Below are 22,445 nucleotides of genomic sequence, written 5' to 3'. Positions count from 1 at the left end.
CAGGTTATCCCTTATACACCCTATGAAAGAAATTGTTGAGAGCAGGCGTCAGTCACAATGTGACTACCATGACAGGAATTCGAGGGCGCGATGTATTGATGTCAATGACCCTGTTTTTGTCCTTAATTACGCTGCAGGGCCCAAATGGCTTGCAGGCACTGTGATTGCCAAAGAGGGGAATGGGGTTTTGGTAGTTAAACTTACCAATGGACAAATCTGCCGCAAACACGTGGATCAAACTAAAAGGAGGTTCAGCAACCCCATAGAAGCAGAGGAAGAACACGACGTAGAGTTTACTCCACCACAGGTGACCGAACACCGGAACCAAGTGGAGGAGAGCCCAGTCACTGTGGGCAGTCCGGACAGGCCTGAGGCACAGGGAACAGCAGACACGCAGGCCAGCGCCCAACAACCGGAGCCCCAACTCAGACGCTCTACAAGGGAGTGTAAACCACCAGAGAGACTTAACCTGTGATCCCAATAAGACTTTGGGGGGAGGTGATGTCATGTATTCAACTATCATTGTAATCCATGTATAAGCTGACCTAAGTTGTACACCTTGTGAACATTGACCACAAGGGGTGAACTTGTGGGAGACATTCCTAACCTGGACTCAGGTATAAAAGGGGAAGCTCCACCCACCTTCACCACTGGAGGTCTCAGTATTAAAGGTAACTGGTCACAGTGACCTTCTCTCAAGTATGGGCCTCATGTGCATTTATACTGTATAGTAAGGACATATCAGTCACCCTTCCAAACATTTGCAGTAACGTTCGAAATACTTTTGGCTTGAAAGATCCTTTTCCTTTTGAAAGTATCAACTGTTAAGTACAACTGGGAATTATACTCGTGCTAAGAGCACAGGAACAGCAGATCAGTTATACTGCCACCCTGTTTTGGTCTCTGATCAAATGAAGCTCTGCTTATGTGCAGGAGTGTGGAGCTCTACATAATAGGAACATGAGTAGGCCATTTGGCCCCTCGAGCCTGCTCCACCATTCAATATCATGACTGATCTGATCTTGGCCTCAACTTCACTTCCCTGCTCACTCCCCGATAACGACATTTAAATGCTGGTTAAATTTGAACATTAAAGCACTGACTGTCCCATCAGCTCCAACATTAAAAACAAAGGTTAAAAAGTTCCCAGAGTCCATTGGGTTGCTTGGGTGCTTAAAATTTCACTTCACACCATCTGCAATTATAATACACACCCAAATTACACTCCACAGGTTGCATCAATGCATAGGTGCAACCAGTTTCCATCAACAAACTGTATAGTTAGTATAACTGGCCTTTTTGAGTCATACCAGGGACTGTTCATAACTGTATTTAATGTAAAATGCCTCCAGAATCTTGCACCTGATAGTGTAGAAGAAACTCATTTTTCAGTGTCAAATTCTTCAAATGACACTGCTGCTTAAGTTTTTCAACATTAACCAAAACTATGATGTTTTGGCTTAGTGATTTCTCAGATTTACATGAAAGGATTTCACTGCACTCAAGGGAACTTGCTACAAGCTTAAAGCTAAAATACTTCAAAATTTAGCAAGCTGTCAGGCCCCAAGACTTTGCCAGATGGTAAAGTGTTAATCCTCTGGATCTCACTAGCCTCAGTGTATGTATCTGTATTTCCACCTGAAATGAGTCACAAATGTAAGTAAAAGTTTACACGTTGCTGAATTTAGCTAACAAGAGATTTCAAAACTTTTCAAAAACAGCCACTTTTAAAAAATAAGTTTGGCTTGATGACTATTTTATGGAAAGTTTACCCTTTCTTGGGTTCAATGCACACAGCTGCAGCCACTCCCTCAACTGATTACTGTACTATACATGGTCAGACACCAAATAAAAACAAAACAATCTCAGTTGGAACAAAAATCCACTTGGTACATAACAATCGGATTAGGATTCATTTACAAACTCCTCTGCAGGAAACTGAAGTTACTGTGGCTTGTTTGTGACAAAATATACCAGCTACACCAAGATACAAAATCTCACTCCAGCCTAATATGAGTGTTTAAAACACCCAGATTCAGTAACTGAACTTTGGCACCGGTCCAGACAACAGCACGACACACCCAAACTGATTTTTAAGATGAATACAGAATAATGTTCAGCTGCAGCACTTTTGCATCCCTGGCATCAATGTTCTTATGCTGCTGCTTTGTTCATGATCTTAAGCATGGTTAATGGATCCTCCTGAGGTCCCCACCATCACAGATGCCAGTCTTCAGCCAATTCACTTCATGTGATATCAAGAAGCGGCTGTGCGCACTGGATACAGCAAAGGCTATGTGCCCCAACAACATCCCAGCTGTCGTACTGAAGACTGGTGCTCAGAACTAGCCCCGCCTCTATTCCTTGTGTCACATTTTCAAGATTTTCTTATGGCCACTCATTTCTGGTTCTGTTTATTCCATTCCTCTCACTATACAATATTTGTCTACCTTTTAAGACATTCTGATCATATTCACCACTCCTATCAAATTCCAGTACAGTTACAACATTGGCATCTACCCGACAATGTGGAAAACTGCCCAGGTATGTCCTGTCCACAAAAAGCAGGACAAATCCAATCTGGCCAATTACCAGCCCATCAATCTACTCTCAATCATCAGCAAAGTGATAGAAAAGTGTCGTCAACAGTGCTATCAAGCAGCACTTACTCACTAATAACCTGCTCACCGATGCCCAGTTTGGGTTCTGCCAGAACCAGTCAACTCCAGACCTCATTACAGGCTTAGTCCAAACATGGACAAACGAGTTGAATTTTAGAGGTGAGGCGAGAGCGACTACCCTTCAAGGAGCTCTAGTAAAACTGAAGTCAATGGGAATCAGGGGGAAAACGCTCCACTAGCTGGAATCATACCTAGCACAAAGGAAGATGGTTGTGGTTGTTGGAGGTCAATCATCACAGCCCCAGGACATCGCTGCAAGAGTTCCTCAGGACAGTGTCCTAGGCCCAAGCATCTTCAGCTACTTCATCAATGACCTTCCCTCCACAAGTTCAAAAGTGGGGATGTTTGCTGATGATTGCAGTGTCCAGTTCCATTCACAACTCTTCAGAAAATAAAACAGTCATGCCAGCATGCAGCAAGACCTGGACGACATTCAGGCTTGGCTTGATTAGTGGCAAGTAACACTCGCATCACAGAAGTGTCAGGCAATGACCATCTTCAACAAGAGAGAGTCTAACCACCGCCTCATGATATTCAACGGCATTACCATCGCCGAATCCCCCACCAACATCCTGGGGGTCACCATTTACCAGACACTTAACTGGACTAGCCATATAAATGCCGTAGCAACAAGAGCAGGTCAGAGGCTGGATATTCTGCGGCAAGTGTCTCACCTCCCGACTATCCAAAGCCTTTCCACCATCTACAAGGCACAAGTCGGGAATGTGATGGAATACTCTCCACTGCCTAGATGAGTGCAGCTCCAATAACACTCAAGTAGCTAGACAGCATCCAGGACAAAGCAGCCCACTTGAATGGCACCCCATCCACCACCTTCAACATTCACTCCCTCCACCACTGTTGCACCATGGCTGCAGTGTGTACCATCCACAAGATGCACTGCAGGAACTTGCCAAGAATTCTTCGGCAGCACCTCCCAACGCCACGACCTAGAAGGACAAGGGCAGCAGGCGCATGGGAGCACCATCACCTGCAAGTTTCCCTCCAAGTTACACATTATCCTGACTTGGAAATAGATCACATTCCTTCATCGTTGCTGGGTCAATATTCTGGAACACCCTCCCCAACAGCACTACGGGAGTTCATTCACCGCAAGGACTGCAGCGGTTCAAGGCGGTGGCTCACCACCACTTTCTCAAGGGCAATTAGGGATGGGCAATAAATGCCGGCCTTGCCAGTGACGCCCACATTCCAGAACAAATTTTTAAAATGGCCAAGGCACCTATATTAAAAACTGTTTGAAGAATGTTACTGGTAAGAGTAAACCATTCCCATCTAGTCCGCTACTAGCCTGTATGGGGTTTGTTAGAAGGACCCAAGAAAATTTCAAATTACTGTGATCTCTTGACAGTCCAAGAAAAATAGTGGCTTTATCGCAGGTAGATAATGTATCGGATAGGCTGGAGTATCAGGAAAGGGAAGCATTAATCTATTAAGGTAATTTCTAATTGGCAGGATTCCTTTATATTGCTGACAACTAATTCAACCAACACTGGACAAAGACAACTCAGGTAATACAGCCCATATAAATGGGTGAATGGTTTCCCAAGATAGATGAGTAACATGAGCCCCAGCTCCCTTAGCCTTTGCCAATTTTTCTCCGAGGACACTCCAATAAGGTTTTCTTCTCGGAGGTGTACGAATGACACTATTCATTGAATACTTGGGATTAATCACAGAAAATAAAGGTGCAAACATTCTCTGCAGCTTCAACAAGATAGTTCCTCTTATCCCTATCCCGCCCACCCTCCAATGTATGATGTTAGCTAACTAGGTACAGAGCAGAGATCCAACATGGAACTTGCTGGTCTGTATGAATCAGTATCACAAGGCAGTGAATTATACCCCCATGGAAAAGGCTAACTTTCTTTAAAAATAGAGAGGGGGGAGATCAAATACATCTTTACATAGAAACTTCTGAAAGACAGACTCTTTTACAGGGGCCATCAACTTCAAGCTTGGAAAATCATGGATATGGATACATCTGATGCCAATATGGCTTCTAAGCAAGTTAACAGCTGCTCACATTTGCACCTATATGTTTACATACATGGTCGTGGAACCTATTTTGATTAGCCAGTTTTAGATGGCTGCTTGGCCTACATGGCTCTACTAAATTAACTTAAGCATAAGTGCCAATCTCCATTTCAGTTTGTAAAGGAACCATTCTGCATGCTTGTGCTTGACATCTCTTCCCTTCATTAAGAGTCACATGTATGCATTGTAACTGAAATGAAGAGTCAAATCTCCACTAGCGTTCAATAGGTTGGATTCTCCCAGACAAGAAAACAGTAAATATTATTGACACTAAAGCAGCACAAGTTATTCTGGAAACACTGTTGGCACCTGCTTGGTTTGGTTAACCTATTGTATTACACTAATTCAATGGAAAATTCCAAGCCATTTGAAATACAAAGTTACTTTTATTGCAAGGCCACAGTCCCCTATTTGATCAGGAAACAGGAGCTCATAAAAAAGACACATTATACAGACATTGGGCCCAAGTTTCGAGCCGCGCCTAGAACGGCGCAGTCCCGACCTGGACGCCCGTTTTTCGCGCCACAAAGTGCGCCTAAAAAAAACCCTCCAGATTCTCCACCTCCCTGCAGGTCCTCTGGCCCTCGGCGCAGCGCAGCACGAGCTGTAGGGGGCGGGGCCAGGTCCCTGCGCTGAAAACAGTGCCGGGACCTCTGCACATGCGCGCTACAGTGGGCGCACGCATGTGCAGTAGCTCCATGCACCCAAAACTGTGTGGGAGGGGCCGAAGCACGCAGCCCCTAGCCCTGGCCGAATGGCCTCACTGGGGCTGCGTGAATAAGGCTCCTCCCACGGCCAGCTCCTGCTTCCTCCCGACCCAACTCGACTCCCGCTTCCAGACCGGACCCGACACCGACCCCCGCTTCTCTTCCCCCCCCGCCTCCGGACCGTACCCAACACCGACCCAACTCCCGCTTCTCCCCCCCCCCGCCCCCCCAGACCGGACCGACCCCCGCACTGACTCCCGCTCCCCATCCCCCCCCGCCCCCAGACGACGACCTCCTCCTCCTCCTTTCCCCCCCCCCCCCACCATTTCCTTATCCTCTCCCTCCCCCTGCTGTCAGAAACAGACACTGACAGACAGAGAATGAGAGACACACACAGACAGACAGAGATAGAGACACTGACAGAGACACACTGGGGGGGGGGGGGTCATCCCAGAACGCTGTTGGAGGGCTCCCGGTGCTGCAGTCGGTAAGTAGAAAATGTTTTATTTTTTGATTTTTAAAAAAAAAATTATTTCTTATTAATTTTTTTTGATTGATTTATTGGTTGATTTATTGATGTATTTATCATTTATTATTGATGGCTCTTTATTTGTAAAACTGTAGTGTTTAATGTTTGTAAACTTCCCTTTAAACCCCACCCCCCATTCCCTACGCCTGATTTTCTAAAGTGTAGACAAGGTTTTTGAGCGTACAAAAATATTCACTTACTCCATTCTAAGTTAGTTTGGAGTAAGTTTTCACTGACGAAACTTTGAAATCAGGCGTAAATGGCCGGACACGCCCCCTTTTGAAAAAAAAATTCTGTTCCAAAGTGAAACTATTCTGACTAGAACTGGAGCAAACTAAATGACGAGAATTCCGATTTCTAAGATACTCCGTTCTACACCAGTTGCTCCTAAAAATCAGGAGCAAATCATGTGGAAACTTGGGGCCCATGTCTCTAGTGGTTGCTGTCACTTGTTGAGTTTCTCCCATATTTGCCACCAAAATGGCCATCAGATGACACCAACATTTTACAATTCTTGTCCCCCAATCCAAACTGCTAGTTGAAAAATGATGTGTCATTTCACTCATTTGCTTTCCTTTTGCTGAAGTGCAATTTAACACCTCTTTAGGCTTGTTCCCCCATACTTAGAATTCCCATTCCTTTCTTACTCTTTGAATTTCTTAAATCAGAATAGTGAGTACCAGTTTTTTTTCTGTCCCTTTGCTAATTTTCTCCCCTCACTCACTTGCAGACATTAACTCCTTGCTCAGGCATGGTTTCAGAATGCAAAGCACCCTCACCCATATGGACATTTTTCACATGTGAACCTTGAAAGTGAATGTCAACAAGCTACTTGACTAGAGGCAGGGAGGGAAAAGAAAGACAAAAAGCCCAATACTGGCCTCATCCGACGTCCAAATCTGCACTTCCCGTAGGGAATCACTGCATAGTGGTCAGAAATGGGAACACACTGTTTTCCTTACTATCGGTCAAGATTAACAATTTCAGCACAAACTGGAGATCAAATGTTTGACCTTGGTCTGTATTTAGCCAGATAAGGGTGATTTTAGTATTTGTACAGTTAGATACCAGACAGACAGACAAGTAACTGAAATTGTTCTAGAAATCCATTAGCCTTAAAGTGGTACAGGTATTCCAAAATGGAATTATTACAAACAAGAACCTGCAGTGAATAATTCGACTACAATAGAGTATTAATGCACACTTCTAGCCCATGACCATGATATTGCATATGGGCAGTATATCACAAGAAACATGCTGGCGAAGCTGGCCAGCAATGTTAAAGCAGGAGACTGTCATTTAAAACAAAGTGCCAGTTGTGACAAAATCTAGCTGCCTTAACACAGAAAACAAAGTTTCATTCAACTGATTTATCCAGCACCTTGAATTAGCACTGTTACTAGCTCAAAAGACTTGTACCAAAAAGGATAAGATGGATTGATAGAGCAAAACTAATTCCACTGGTTGAGGAGTCTAGGAATGGGGACATAGTCTAAAAATTAGAGCCAGGCCTTACAGGGAAATTAGGAAACACTTCTACACAAAGGGTGGTAGAAGTTTGAAATTCTCTTCCACAAATGGCAGTTGATACTAGATCAGTTGTTAATTTTAAATCTGAGATTAATACATTTTTGTTAACCAAAGGTTATAAGGTGGATGGATATATTAGGTCGCAGATCAGCCATGATCTCATTGAATGGAGGTACAGGCCAGACTGGCTAAATGGCCTACTCCTGTTCCTATGTTCCTCAGATACTCTGCACTCCTCAATGGCAAAAAAATTACATTTGCTGAATATGTTTTGCCTTTGCACATACTGCTGAAAATTCTCAGTTGTTTTAATATGATTAATTACTAGGAACCAGACTGAAATAATTTTCACATCTCAAAGTCATTCTCAGGACATTACACGCTGAACACAACTTGCCAACACTGCAATGATACCAAATGAAAAGTTTGAGTTTGTTATTCACTTCTATTTGTTATGTTAGGAAACTGCCAAAATAATCTCATCTGAAAATAAATGACCAAAAAAGTTATTTTGGGATGATGGTGCCACTATCCTTTGAATTTGCAAGAATCAAATTAATTCTGCTGTCAATCACTGCTTCGTACACAATTAAGGCTATTCCAATTGTTTCAGAATATATCCAAACCATTCCCAGATCAGAGCTCAAGTTATTACAACTTCCCTCTCCCAAACTCCCCCTCCTACAAATATTTTTAACAGTCCCTTTAGAAATTCCCTAATTCTTTGAACTGCTATTCAATATTACAACACACTTCAGTCAAAGAGCTGTGTGTTTTAATTAAATGCTCACTGTAAACAAATAAAGAACATGCAATTCAGCAATGCTTCACAGTTGCATTATGCCATAGGATTGTCTTGCAGCAATGAAGAACATCGCCGGTTCCAGTGCAAGACAACAGGATTCAAGCAGGTAGCTGTAGAGATTTATTTGCAAGGTCCTCAAGATGGACTGTTCACCATCTATCAGTCAATTGAAGTCCATGCCACAGTTAACTGCTGTCCTCTAAAACCACACCTATATGAAGATAATTTGCTCACTGATAGAATAACGCAGGGAAAGAAGTCATTAAAGGGATTAAAACAATTCAGGTTACAATGATGCAAGACATATACTAAATAATGTTTCAATAACTTGTAGCCACTATATTGAAAAGGAAATTCTTCCCAACTGTAATATGATCTGGCATTACTGTAATCTTAATAGATAAAGCAGGAATCAAAGAACAGCTCGAATGCTCCTCCTGAGACCCTCGTTATTCACAAGATGTGTCTAATGTTGCATGCTTAGACACGCCAGTCCATTTTACAGACAGAGAATATAAACAATTATGTTTACACTTTACGGAGATATTTCTCAAAGCCCAGTCTAATCAAGCTAACTACAAATGGAGTACCTGTACAACATAATACACCCAATATCTGGTCTTGCAGCATTATCAAACATAAATTCTTGCTACTGCAACAAAAACAGAAAGCACTCTTGTCCTCCTGGTCTTGATAGCAGAAGAATAAACACATAGCAAGTGGTTTAAGCTACAAACTACAGATTTATTAAGCAAACAGTAGCTAGAAACAACAGAGCAGCTTGCACTATTTTACAGAACTTTTAATTCATGCTTCCTTCTTGGGTGCAAAAATGACAAATGACAATACCCTTTACTCACCCCACCAATAATACTAAACCTTGACTTGTGTCTACACAGGAGAATTTGTAACGGCCCATGGAACTTTATGAGACCACCTCCACAAACTGCAGTACAGCAATTCAAGACAGGGATTCCCTTTAGGAATACAATCCTGCTTGTCCCCTTCGATTTCAGGAGCAGAGAGTAATTGACAGAACAGTCAAACACTCGGAATACAGCTATCTAGAAGGAAATATTTTCTACAATACATAGATAGACTGATAGCTAAACAGAGCATCAGAAAACTGAAGAATGATGGCAATCTAGGCTTCTCAAACGCAATTCAGCATTCACAGAACAAACCAAGAAACGGCATTGCAAGTAGTGCATCAAAACATGCAGCATTCTATCTCATCAGAGCTGGTTCCTTATCTGGTGATTTTGAATATTCAGTTAGACTAGCAATTGCAGTAAGAAATTTAAAGTGACCAGTCGGTTTATAGACTTTGATCCAAACATTAACTCCCTATTTGTCACACTGACTAAGCAGCACTGCGGACACCACTAGGTAATATCAAACACGCTCAAGTCTTATTGCATAAAGGTTCGAATCAGCTGATGCTAAAGCTAAGCACCATGAGATGTGCATCCATTAAGTACTTGAACTTTGTGCTCATACCTTTTTTTTTTATTACAGAACTCTGTAAAACAACGATACAGCCGTCAGTCACCAAGACTTCTCTTGAAATGGGATTTTTCCTGGTGTCTTCAATCATCATGTGCCACTTTCAAATGCAACAGTCGCACTAAAATCAAGTCCACCATCTTAGGGGTTTTAGCCCAAGGCACCCTAGAAAATCAGCCACTAGTTGCACATATGTAATTGTCAAAAGTCAAGTTTGCAACTTCAGGGCAAATGAATACACAGTTAGTCACTGATGCTAAATGGGGCCACTTTCAATTTCAAGTTAGCTAATTCAAATAATTGGATAATTACATAATTATACAAACAAATGACTTCCAAAAGTTAAGAAAAGGCCATAAACAGGGTCAATTCTGCAATTATGAGATTTTAGTACTTGATAAAACTGCCATGAATGCACTTGAAACCAGTGATCGTTTTCAACATATCTGCCATCCACTCAGGCTACAGGTGCCTGTGACACAGAATGTGTGTAGATCAGGTAATTTACATTATTGACAAGAGTGCCATCAGCAATAGGTACAAGAAAGTACTCCTGCCATCAACTGCACTTTTTACTATGAAGGACCCGACATCCACAATCCCAACAGCTCATACTTTCCTAACTACTGCTGGATTCCATACCCTCCTGTGCATATGCATGTGCCAGTAGCCTATTTAAAATTGTTACTTTCTACTGTATTTTCTCAGGGTTTCATTAGCCAGGAGCAGAGCAATAACAATGTTCACAAAACTTTTGAAACATAGAATTTTTATTCTCAGCTCTGCTCTAAGCTTGACCTGAGGAATAGCGAAATGTAGAAGTCACACTTTAGAAAAATAACTCCATTGGGCATACAATTAGACCCAGACAGCACATAAGATAAATCGGAGCGGGTAAGAGAGATTATAAGTCTCCGTTGGAGAACTACAACAACAACAAGTATTTATATAGCATCTTTAACATAGTAAAACGTTCCAAGGCGCTTCACAGGAGTGCGTTAGAAGACAAAAAAAAAATGAACTACGGTCTCGATGGCCTATTCCAGGAACTTAGCAACAAGCACCGGCTGCTGCTGGCACAATATAAAAACATGCTGCAGCAGTCGGAAGGAAGGCTTGTAGTTCTGTTTATACTGCAATACAAATTAACATTAATTGCAATTTTGTAGACACAGCAACTGGCTTTGCAAGAACACTTGCAATTCAGAAGAGAAACTTCCACCTTCATTTGAGTTTTGTCTGATGCTAAAAAAGGAGGACCTCACTGCTATTTTTTTAATTCATTCCCAGGATGTGGGCATCACTGCAAGGCTACCATTTATTGCCTATCCCCAGTTTTCCCGAGAAGCTGGTGGTGAGCCTTCTGTTTGATACAACTTGGTGCCTTGCTAGACCACTTCAAAGGGCAGTTAAGAGTCTACCAAGTTGGTCTGGGACTAGAGTCACATAGGTCAAACCGGGCAAAGATGGCAGGCTTTCTTCCCTAAGGCATTGGTGAACCAGTTGGGATGATGACAGCTTTATGGTCACTTTTACTGTTACCATCTTTTTTTATTTCTCGATTTGTTTTAAACTGTATTCAATTTCTCAAACTGCCTTGGTGGGATTTGAGCTCGCATTCTCTAGATTGTTCGTCCAGGCCTCGGAATTACTAGCCCAGTAACATAACCACTATACTCCCATACCCTGTATTAGACAAATCCAAAATCTTGTCTGGTTTAACTAAAAAGTTGTACTGGGTAGCATGGCTAGAAACAACTTCTGCAAAATCATCCAAAGACACATACTTCTCAATCCCTCCATCACCTCCGTGCTCTTAGATGGCTTGTTTGGCATCCAGGGCTCAATTTTCCCCAAAGCATTTTTTTGGCATACTTGAAGAGTTGTGCCCGATTTTTTGGGGCTCCCAAGTATGCCAAAAAAAAAGTGCTGTAAGTTTCCCCGTTGGATCTCTTTATTTTGGCGTAGCCTAACCCAAGGCAGGTGGAGCCTTGATCTGCGCCAAAAAGATCAGGCTGCCATGGTAACCAGGGACACTGTCAGCTCAGGCTGCAAAGTGAAGCATACAGCCACCTCGCAACACATTAAAAGAATTGAAAAACACATAGTACCACCTTACCTTCAACCCCGCCCGAAGGCTGTCCGGTCCAGTCCCAGGGTTTGGGTTTGGGTCTCTCGTAGAGAACCAGGGACTGAGAATGGAATCGGACAGCCTTCCTGAGAGAACCGGAGACTCACTCACTCACTCTCAAGACCGGACTGAGAGAACGAACCCCCGGGGACAGAGAATGGAACCGGACAGCCTTCGGGCAGGGTTGGAGGTAAGTTGCTGCTATGTGTTTTTCAATTGTGTGTGTCCGGGCATCTGCTGCGCCGCTTTCCTTAACTCGAGGGAAGGTTTTTCAGGACAGGTCACATACGCTGGTCTAATCAGAACTGGAGTAACTCTCAGCTGACCAAACTTCCCTAGATGGCCAGAAGTGGCATAGGTGGCTGGTTACGCCCTCCCCCCTTTGGCTGAAAAAAAACTTAAAAAATTTGTAACTACCGGTAACTGAGTTACACTGGTGCAAACTGATTGGGGAATTTTTAAGTTAGGGCAGAAAAAGCAGCCTGCTCCAAAAGAAACAGCGCAAATACTGGGGAAAATTGAGCCCCTAGTCTTGGATGAAGTTCCAAGTGAACAATGGGAAGTCCGAAGCCATTACATTCAGGGCCCAGCCACAAACTCTCTACATATGCCACTGATGGCACCACCTCCCCGACCACTGTCTCGGGTTCACCTAGACTGTTAACAACCATGGCACCTTATTCGACCCTGAGCTTAGCTACATATCCTCTCCACCTCCTAATTTCATGTCCGCAACATTGCCTGCCTCCACCCCACCTCAGTGGCTAAAAACTCTCATCCGTGCCTGCATCACCTCCAGTCTAGACTCCAATGCTCTGCTGGCTGGCCTTCCATTCTCAACACTCTAAACTGCAGATCATCCAAAACTCTGCTCCCTCGATTCTATCCCACAACAAGTCCCACTCCTCATCACTTCTGTCCTTGCTAATCTACATTGGCTCAAGGTTCCCCAATGCCTAAAATAAAAAAATGTTCATTCTTGTGTTTACACCCCTTCGTGGCATCTCCCCTCTCCATCTCTAACCTCCTCCATCCTTACACCCCTGCCAGAATTCTCCTTCTGGTGACTCTTCTGCATTCCCCCACTTCCTTTGACCCAACATTGGCAGCATTGCCTGCAGCCATCTGGGTCCCATGTTCTGGAATTACCTCTCTAAACCCCTCCACCATGTTCTCCTCCTTTATAACCCAACTTAAAACCCAAATCTTAGGCCAAGCTTTTGGTCAACCCGACTAGTTTAACATGGAGGAATAGGCCATTCAGCCCTTCGAGCCCGCTCCACCATTCAATACGATCATGGCTGATCTACCTCAATTCCACCTTCCCACATTATCCTCTTACCCGATTCCCTGGATATCCAAAAATCTATTGATATCTGTCTTGAATATACACAAGGACTGAGCATCCACAACCCTCTGGGGTAGAGAATTCCAGAGATTCACAACCCTTTGAAGAAATTTCTCCTCATTGCAGACCTAAATGGCCAACCTCTTATTCTGAGACTGTGACCCCTGGTTCTAGACTCCCAACCAGGGGGAAACATCCTCCCAGCATCAACCTGGTCAAACTCCGTAAAAAATATCTCCTCCTTTGATTCTGCATCCATTTTTGTATGATTATGATGCTGTGAAGAGTTTTGGGGCTTTTCCTATGTTGAAGGCACTACATAATTACATGTCGCTCTTGGAAAGATTGTACAGCTGCAATCCTCAGCAGCTGATTAAAAAGTGGAATTTCAGACTAGACAAAAGCCTCAGATTCATCTACAGAAATTGTCAAGTACTTCATGAATAAACATTTACTTTGTAGGCAATTGGGTAGGTTAACTGCTGCAAGCCTGATCTAGTTTATGTATGGCGTAGGATACGATACCTTATTGTAAAGAATGATCAAGTTTCCACTGACAGAAATAGAACAATTTGAAACCACGCTTGGGTAGGTCAATTCAGCCTCATTTAAATATACATTAGTCAAGTTTGAGGAAGAGGAATACATGCCAAGCTCATGGTCAGTTATCACTAACTACATAATTCTGCCATTCACTACTGCTATAGTTGTGCTACATTCTTTATAAATGAAATTTTAACTGGATTATAATTATAATTAAACACTTGCTGTAGGCCTGTCTAGGACAGGAAATACAGGGTAGTTATTTTAGCCCCGAATCGCTCTCTGGTAAGATGTGGCAATGAAACAAAAACAATGCTACTTGGTCGTCTTGGCTGGCTTCTCACATTCTACCCTACGTAAACTAGAGCTGATCCAAAACTCGGCTACCCGTGTCCTAACTCGCACCAAGTCCCGCTCATCCATCACCCCTGTGCTCGCTGACCTACATTGGCTTCAGGTTAAGCAATGCCTTGATTTCAAAATTCTCATCCTGGTTTTCAAATCTCTCCATGGCCTCGTCCCTCCGTCTCTAATCTCCTCCAGCCCCACAACCCCCAAGATGTCTACGCTCCTCTAATTCTGCCCCCTTGAGCATCCCTGATCATAATCGCTCAACCATTAGTGGCCATGCCTTCTGTTGTCTCGGCCCCAGCTCTGGAATTTCCTGCCTAAACCTCTCCATCTATCTACCTCGCTTTCCTCCTTCAAGACACTCCTTAAAACTTACCTCTGACCAAGTTTTTGGTCCACCTGCCCTAATTTCTCCTTATGTGGCTCGGTGTCAATTTTTTTATCTCAATACTGTGAAGCGCCTAGAGATGTTTCACTATGTTAAAAGGCGCTATATAAATACAAGTTGTTGTTGTCGTCGACGACTGTAAGCAAGCCTCTCTCTATCTCTTACTGTTGTTTAGCACGGTTTGTTTTCCTAGCAAAACTGATTGTTTGATGTAGACTTATGGACTTTGGATCAAAAGATGGTGTGCCTAACAAATCAAGAACAGACACAAAACAGAAAACAAAAACAACCGAGTGTAAGACAGACAACCACAATACACTATTGATTTGTTGAAACACCAGCCATTAAAAAAAATATTGTTTCAATTCACTGCACATCAGTGGTAATATTAAATAGAAAGTGGCCTAATCCAACATATGAAAACTATTTTATAAAATGCTAAATGCATATTTAAACTATTCCGGGATAATGGCCCACAACAACCATATCCTCAAGTTTCTAAAACAATCTTCAGTGTTGCAGTGGTTTTGAGACTGGGCACAGAAACATGATATTTCTCAGCTCCTAAGATTCAATTACTACACTGTATTGCAATCAGCTGATCCTTAAAACAACTTGCATTTATATAGTGCCTTTAACATAGCAAAACGTTCCAAGGCTCTTCACAGAAGCACCAAACAGAATTTGACACCAAGCCACATAAAAGGAGATATTATTAAAGAGGTAGATTTTAATGAAAGTCTTAAAAGGAGGAGGGGGTACAGAGGCAGGAGGTTTAGGGAAGGAATTCTAGAGCTCAGCCAAGGCAGCTGAAGGCACAGCTGCCAATGGTTAAAATCGGGGATCCACAAGAGGCCACAATTGGAGGAGGACAGAGATCTCAGAGGTCTGGAGGAAGTTAGAGATAGGGAGGGGCGAGGTCATGGAAGGGAAAAAAAATAAACTCGAGGACCGGAAGCCAATGTATATCAGAGAGCACTGGCTGCGAGTTAGGATATAGGATTTGGACGAGCTCAAGCTTAAGCAGGGAGCAAGGTGGGAGGTCAGCCAGGTGAGCATTCAAATAAAACCATTAGCTAGTTCTTTGAGGATGTAACAAGCAGGGTAGATAAGAGGGAACCAGTGGATGTGGTGTATTTTCATTTCCAGAAGGCATTCGATAAGGTGCCACATAAAAGGTTACTGCACAAGATGAGCTCACAGGGTTGGGAGTAATATACCAGCATGGACTGAGGATTAGCTAACAGAAAATAGAGAGTTGGGATAAATTAGTCATTTTCCGGTTGGCAAACTGTAACTTGTGGGGTGCCACAGGGATCGGTGCTGGGGCCTCAACTATTTACCATCTATATTAATGACTTGGATGAAGAGACAGAGTGTAATGTAGCCAAGTTTGCTGATGACACAAAGATGGGTGGGAAAGCAAGTTGTGAGGAGGACACAAATAATCTGCAAAGGGATATAGACAGGCTCAGTGAGTGGGCAAAATTTTGGCAGATGGAGTATAATGTGGGAAAGAGAGAGATTATCCACTTTGGCAGGAAAAGCTGAAAAGCAAAATTATTTAAATGGTGATCGCAAAATGCTGCAGTACAGAGGGACCTGGGGGTCCTTGTGCATGAAACACAAAAAGTTAGTATGCAGGTACAGCAAGTAATCAGGAAGGCAAATGGAATGTTGGCCTTTATTGCAAGGGGGATAGAATATAAAAGCAGAGAAGTCCTGCTACAACTGTACAGGATATTGGTGGGACCATACCTTGAGTACTGCGTGCATTTTGGTCTCCTTATTTAAAGGAGGGATATACTTGCATTGGAGGTAGTTCAGAGAAGGTTCACTAGGTTGATTCCTGAGATGAAGGGGTTGACTGATGAAGAAAGATTGAGCCTATGCTCATAAGAGTTCAGAAAAATGAGAGGTGATCTTATTGAAACATACAAGATACTGAGGGGGCTCGACAAGGTAGATGCAGTGAGGATGTTTCCACTCGTGGGTGAATCTAGAACTATGGGGCATAGTTTCAAAATAAGGGGTCAGCCAGTTAGAATGGAGATGAGGAATTTTTTCTCTGAGGGTTGTAAATCTGTGGAATTCTCTGCCCCAGAGAGCTGTGGAGGCTGGGTCATTGAATATATTTAAAGGTAGAGATAGACAGATTTTTTTTTAAAAAGAGAGAGAGAGTCAAGGGTTAAGGGGAGCAGGCAGGGAAGTGGAGCTGAGCCCAAGATCAGATCAGCCATGATCTTATTAAATGGTGGAGCAGGCTCGATGGGCCAAACAGCCAACTCCTATTTATGTTCTTACGTAAGCATTATTACAATGACTTAAGCTGCAAGCAAGCCGCAGCTTTTTAAAAAACCACCAGGAGAGTTTTATCATCGTCACAGCATACAGAATTTGGATCCAGGAAAAAGTTCTTGTCAGACCTTTCAAGTTAAGGGCGTCAATGAAAATAGGCAACACTTTTTTTTTTAAATAAAGTGAGTGTGATAGAACGGTGCAACAGATTACTAGTGGCGATGGGGGTAATGGCAGGTTTTAAGAAAGAATTGGATACATTTTTATTAGGAAATGGGGAAGGGAATGCAGGGCGTAAAGCTCCACAATTGTAGTTAAAAAGTCTTGCATTTTTATATAACACCTTTCTCGTCCTCAGGATGTCCCAAAGTGCTTTACAGCCAATTTATTTTTGAAGTGGTAAGCATTGCAGCCAATTACACAGCAAGCTCCCACAAACAGCAGTGTGATTAAAAAAAAATCAAATTATCTGGTCATTAAGTGATGTTGATTGAGGGATAAATACTGGCCAGGTCATCGGGGATAACTCCAATGCTCTTCTTCAAAATGGTGCCATGGGATATTTTACGTCCACCTGAGAGAGCAGACGGGCCTCATCCGAAAGACAGCACCTTCAACAAGGCAGCATTTCCTCAGCACTGCACTGGAGTTTCAGCCTAGATTTATGTGCTCAAGTTCATGGAATAGGACTTCTGACTCAGGTGAGCATGCTACTCGCTTCTAAACTTGTCAGTGGTTAATTTCCATCCCGTGACAGAAAAAGAGAGGACAAGATCAGACAACTTGAACGAACACTGCATTGGAACATTTATTTAACTGCATGTGGATATTTAAACATGCTCCATCAATTTAAAAACTCTCAATATCACCATTGGCATCACAGCAGAGTAATTCCTACAACAGTGATCCACCGAAGCAATTTCACAAGGAACACATTGGAGCAACTGAGCTCCAGATCCTGGACCACAATTTAGGTTCAAAAGTGCATAGTAGTAGGGGTCGATTCCTAGAACGTCAGGACACAGCTTCCCACCAATTTAAAGCTAATAAGTTAAGTTGGGTTTGGAAGAGCGGTTATATAAAATAAGTAATTTGAGTTTGGCAGCAATTCACTCTCGGTTCAATTTGTGAAGTACAAATGCACCCTCACAAACCAGGATTTATTAAACAGAGGAAAAAATGCCACTCAGATTAATTAAAGGCTGTACGTTCAAGATTTATCAGCAATACTGTATGCACATATCACACATTGAGCTAGTTTATAAGAGGCCAGTAAAGGATAAAATGAGTAATGCAAGAGTCATATTCTCAAGAGTCTACAGTTGTATGTGTTCATTCCTATTACACCCATGATTATGCTGCCAGATTCAATAATTTGAAGACTTCGTGAACAGGAGTCTCTCTCAGTCAAAACCTACCTCTGACCAAGCTTTTGGTCATCTGCCCTAATTTCTTCTAGTGGTTCGGTGTCAAATTTTGTGTTTAGAACGTTCCTACAAAGTGCCTTGGGACGTTTTATGTTAAAGGTGCTATATGAATACAAGTTGTTGTTCAGTCATAAATATTAAAAACAAGAGACCTACCTATTCTAGTCAAATAAAAATCAAAACTAGAAGCGACAAGGACCATCCTTAAAATGTATTTTTCAAAGTTTTGTTAAAATACTGCCGCCCAAATACATGCATGCAATATTTAAAATGTGTAGTGCATGGAGTATACCCTCTGCAGTCTTTTAAAGATAATGGACAGCCAGCATCAAGCTGTGTCGTAGAATATTTTCAATATTCCACCATATACAGAAAACAATTAAGAGCAATTTTAATGTAGAGACAAGCCGAATAAATGAAGTGAGTTTATACATCAGATGTCCAGAGAAGCACTGAATCCATCCATCAAGGAGATGGATGCACTGGGATGATGACATAGCGACAAGATTACCATGCAGCAATAGTCACGGAAACACCATCAACTGGTGATACACACTCAGGCACTTCCTTCCTGTCGCTACCAAACTGCTCGTTACATTTTTGCAATTGAACCAGTGGAAAGAAAAAAAGATATAAAAATGCACGGGCCTGAATTCCTATACTGTTCTTTCACCTCTAGATTCAAGTCCAGCCCAGACTGGCTCGAGGAAACACTGGTTGCAAGCTCTCTCACTGTACAACAGTCAGGGAGGAAATTAAAATATTCACAATGATGCGCAGGGGGGTGCACTTTTAGGTTAATGCACATTGCTGTGGAAGAGTAGGAAAAAAATGGTATGATAATTTGCTGAATCCAACATTCTTTGGAAAATAAAATGGTCCAATCTCAAAGTACAGCTGAAGTCAGAGCAATAGAAACAGTCTCACTGTTCGGATTAAAGTCATTTAGTGATTCTACCTTCAGATACTTGCATATCCAAGTAACCAAAGGGATTAATCTAGGTAATGTGTTGCTGGGTCATTATCGCCACCTTTTTAAATATAGTCAGACAGATTTTTGAATGATAAGGGAGTCAAGGATTATGGGGAGCAGACAGAGAAGTGGAGTTGAGGCCAAGATCCGATCAGCCATGATCTTATTGAATGGCGGAGTAGGCTCAAGGGGCCAAATGGCCGACTCCTGCTCCTATTTCTTATATTCTTATGTATTTCGAGGAGATCCATCAACTCCTGCAGATGAACAAACATGTGAAGTCCAATATTACAGCCTTTGTGTCACTCTGGCATTGGTTAATGACATATTCACGATCACAAAGTATTTAAAATATTGAACACAGAACTAATGATACTATAAACCACACCAGCAAACCTCACTTCTGCCTAGAAATATATTATAAACCACAATGTGAAACTTTCACAAGCCTAGAGATGCAGTACATCCTTGAAACATACTAAAGCTTCTAATCTGATTTGCAAAAATGTCCCAATAATGACAACTACCTGTACAGGCATCAGGTTAACAGCAAGACAGAAAACGCACCATCAAATCACTGTCATACCATGCAAATTTGAACTAAAATTCTGGCAAGATTTGACCAGTAGAGGAGTAACTCTAAAAGGCATGTTTGTTAAATTTGCAACTGTTAGTAAAGGGGGCAACCATCAGTGATTTCCATGGCACTGACATCATTTTGCAGCAAAGATATTACATTTCCAATTGTTCTTCCTTGTGCATCTACATTGTCACCTCCAGTGCAGCCCCAGACTCCATGCTCAGTCCCTTTATTATAAGTAACCCATCACCAATGGTATTTAAAAGCAGAGTCAGCTTCCATGCAGAAGCCAACAGCCTCTCCAACTCCATTGATCCAAAGGCCACTGCAGCACCTTTCAGCTGCCTACCTACAAGTTCCAAACAAGCCCAGATGTCATCCTGCTTAATATTGGCAAAGCCAATGCCACTCTGTTTGATTCTTGCCCATTTGCCTCAGGCCTTTGATCTATCTACACTGCTGCCATTTCAGGCTAAGTCTGTTGGCACAGAAACAGTGTACTGTTGAATCCCAAACTGAGGCTCCTGTTCCACACTCAATCATCTGCCTCCTCTCCTATCTTTCCCTAATGCATAACTTTCTCACCTCAAGGATCAACTTCTCCAAGCCTCGACAAATTATAGCTCATTTAGAAAGTCAGAGCCCACACAAAGTCCCGCAAAACCATCATCCAATACTTGCTAATAATTTGACTTATGTAGCAACTATAACATACAGAACCGTCACCAGGCACATTATGATGTTGGGATGGAAATGACCAGAGCAGGAGTTGGGAAGAGTCAAGGAGGTGACAAGAGAAAGCTTCTGCAGATGCTGAGAAATGTAGCAAGGTAGAAAGGATTGAGGTGAAATCCAGAGCGTAATAAGCTCCATGTCCAAGCGATTGATTTCAAGATCCTTATTGCTTACTTTTAATTCACTCCATGCCATGCCCCACCTCAACTTTTTAGCAAGCACCTCCAATACATCCCAACATGCAACCTTTGCTCTTCTAATACATCCCCTCCAACACCATTTACTATTTGTTCCAGCATCAGTAATTGCCCATTCAGCCTCTGTCCACTACCTTAGCCTTACCACCTCCCATCTTATTTGCTAGTCTCCACGAAGCCTTTTCCTCATCAACTATACTTTCAGCACCCTAACTTTAAATCTCAGTTTTCCTCTGCTTCATAATGCGCTGCAAAGCACCTTTTTGTATAGTAATTATAAATTGCTGTTTACACCCTTCATTCTGAAGTAACTGGTTACCAGACAGTTCCCTGTACAGCATATACAAGGTACAGAAAATCACCTAGGGAGTTTAAATGCATGTTTAAACACTGTGCACCTGGACTTTCAAAAAAATGACAGAACGCCACCCTAAATCGCGATTATTTTTAAATTCCAAGTGACAGCCAACAGTACAAATTGTAGCCTTGAAGTTTGTGACCTTCCACAGTATTAACGCCTGAGCATTGTCCAATTGATTTTTTAATTCTGAGAAAGCTGGGAACGGAAGGTCAGCATCTGTGGAGAACAGTCTGAACATGCCCATTTACTGCACAGATGCGGAAAGCAAATGCTCTATTTTCCGCATTTTCTATTTTTAAAAATCACAATTCCAGCTCAATTCAGGTCCCTTTCCAGCACCAGTCAGCACCAATAGCATTTTGTTTTTATTCATTCTGCCAGCTCTATTCAATGCTGATACACGAAATCATAACAACGGTGAACATTGACTGTTTAAATGACATTAATTCACGCGCCCCCATCCTGCATTGTACAATTAAGGCGATTAAAAAAAAAAGGTTTTATTGAGGGATGAAGGGCACGAACGATACATATTTATGAGGGTGTTGTTATCAGCCCACGCCGGCGGCCCTTCCTGCGGCAGCGAGACAGAGGTGACCCGGCCTCGGCGAGAGGAGAGGACAGGGCGGTAAGCGGCAGAGGAACAGCGGGGCTTGGGGGCTGGAAGAGGCAGCCCAGCTGTCAGGGCGGGCGTGGGGCCTAAGCGGGCTGTCCAGCGCAGTCCCCCACGGCCCGGACCCCACCTACCCCTCAACACACCGCGCCCTGACAGCCGGCCTGAGGGAAGGGGAGGGGAGGTGGGGGGGGGGTGAAGAGAACAAGCGGCGGCACCGCAACATATCCGGGCCCACGGCAGGGCAGGGCGGGGCGGGACGCTTCCTCTCACGGAGCCGCTCCTCGAAGGGACATTTGCGGGAAGCGGAGGCAGCCGTCCATCACTTACCAGCTGGGCAAAGTGTGTTCGCTCCGGCTGTCTCTCGCTCGCTCTGCCGCCCACTGGAGCACCCTCGTTCTCGCCCCCCGCCCCCCGCGCGCGCGCCACTCCCACCAAAAAGGGGCGTGGCCGCGCCACGACCTCCAGCAGCACCAACCGCCACGCCAGGCGGTGACGCAAGCCGGTCGCGTCATCCGACTGACACTCACCTTCGCCAATCGCGCGACTGCTTCTCCCCCCACCCTTCCTCCTCGATCGACCGACCGACCCCCCTCCCCCCCCCCTTCCACGGAAACCAATCGGCGCAAGCTTTCACCGAGAGGCGGGGCTCGGCTCAGAGGTGCGGAGTGCGCAGTCGCACTG

At 43.3% G+C, this 22,445-nt stretch overlaps 1 protein-coding gene across 2 annotated transcripts in view; it reads right to left on the bottom strand.

Moving 5' to 3' along the window:
- The window catches only part of tmod2 (tropomodulin 2), an 80,290-nt gene extending 58,124 nt beyond the window's left edge, over positions 1-22,166 (bottom strand). For both annotated transcript variants that reach the window (XM_070858420.1, XM_070858421.1), the window contains exon 1: positions 22,092-22,166. The gene's annotated coding sequence lies outside the window, so the exon portion shown is untranslated. The remainder of the gene's footprint in view (positions 1-22,091) is intronic.
- Between the last annotated feature and the right edge of the window lie 279 nt (positions 22,167-22,445).

The sequence above is a fragment of the Pristiophorus japonicus genome, chromosome 17 (assembly GCF_044704955.1).
Source record: "Pristiophorus japonicus isolate sPriJap1 chromosome 17, sPriJap1.hap1, whole genome shotgun sequence".
Lineage (NCBI taxonomy): Eukaryota > Metazoa > Chordata > Chondrichthyes > Pristiophoridae > Pristiophorus > Pristiophorus japonicus.
This window is presented reverse-complemented; position numbering and strand designations above follow the sequence as displayed.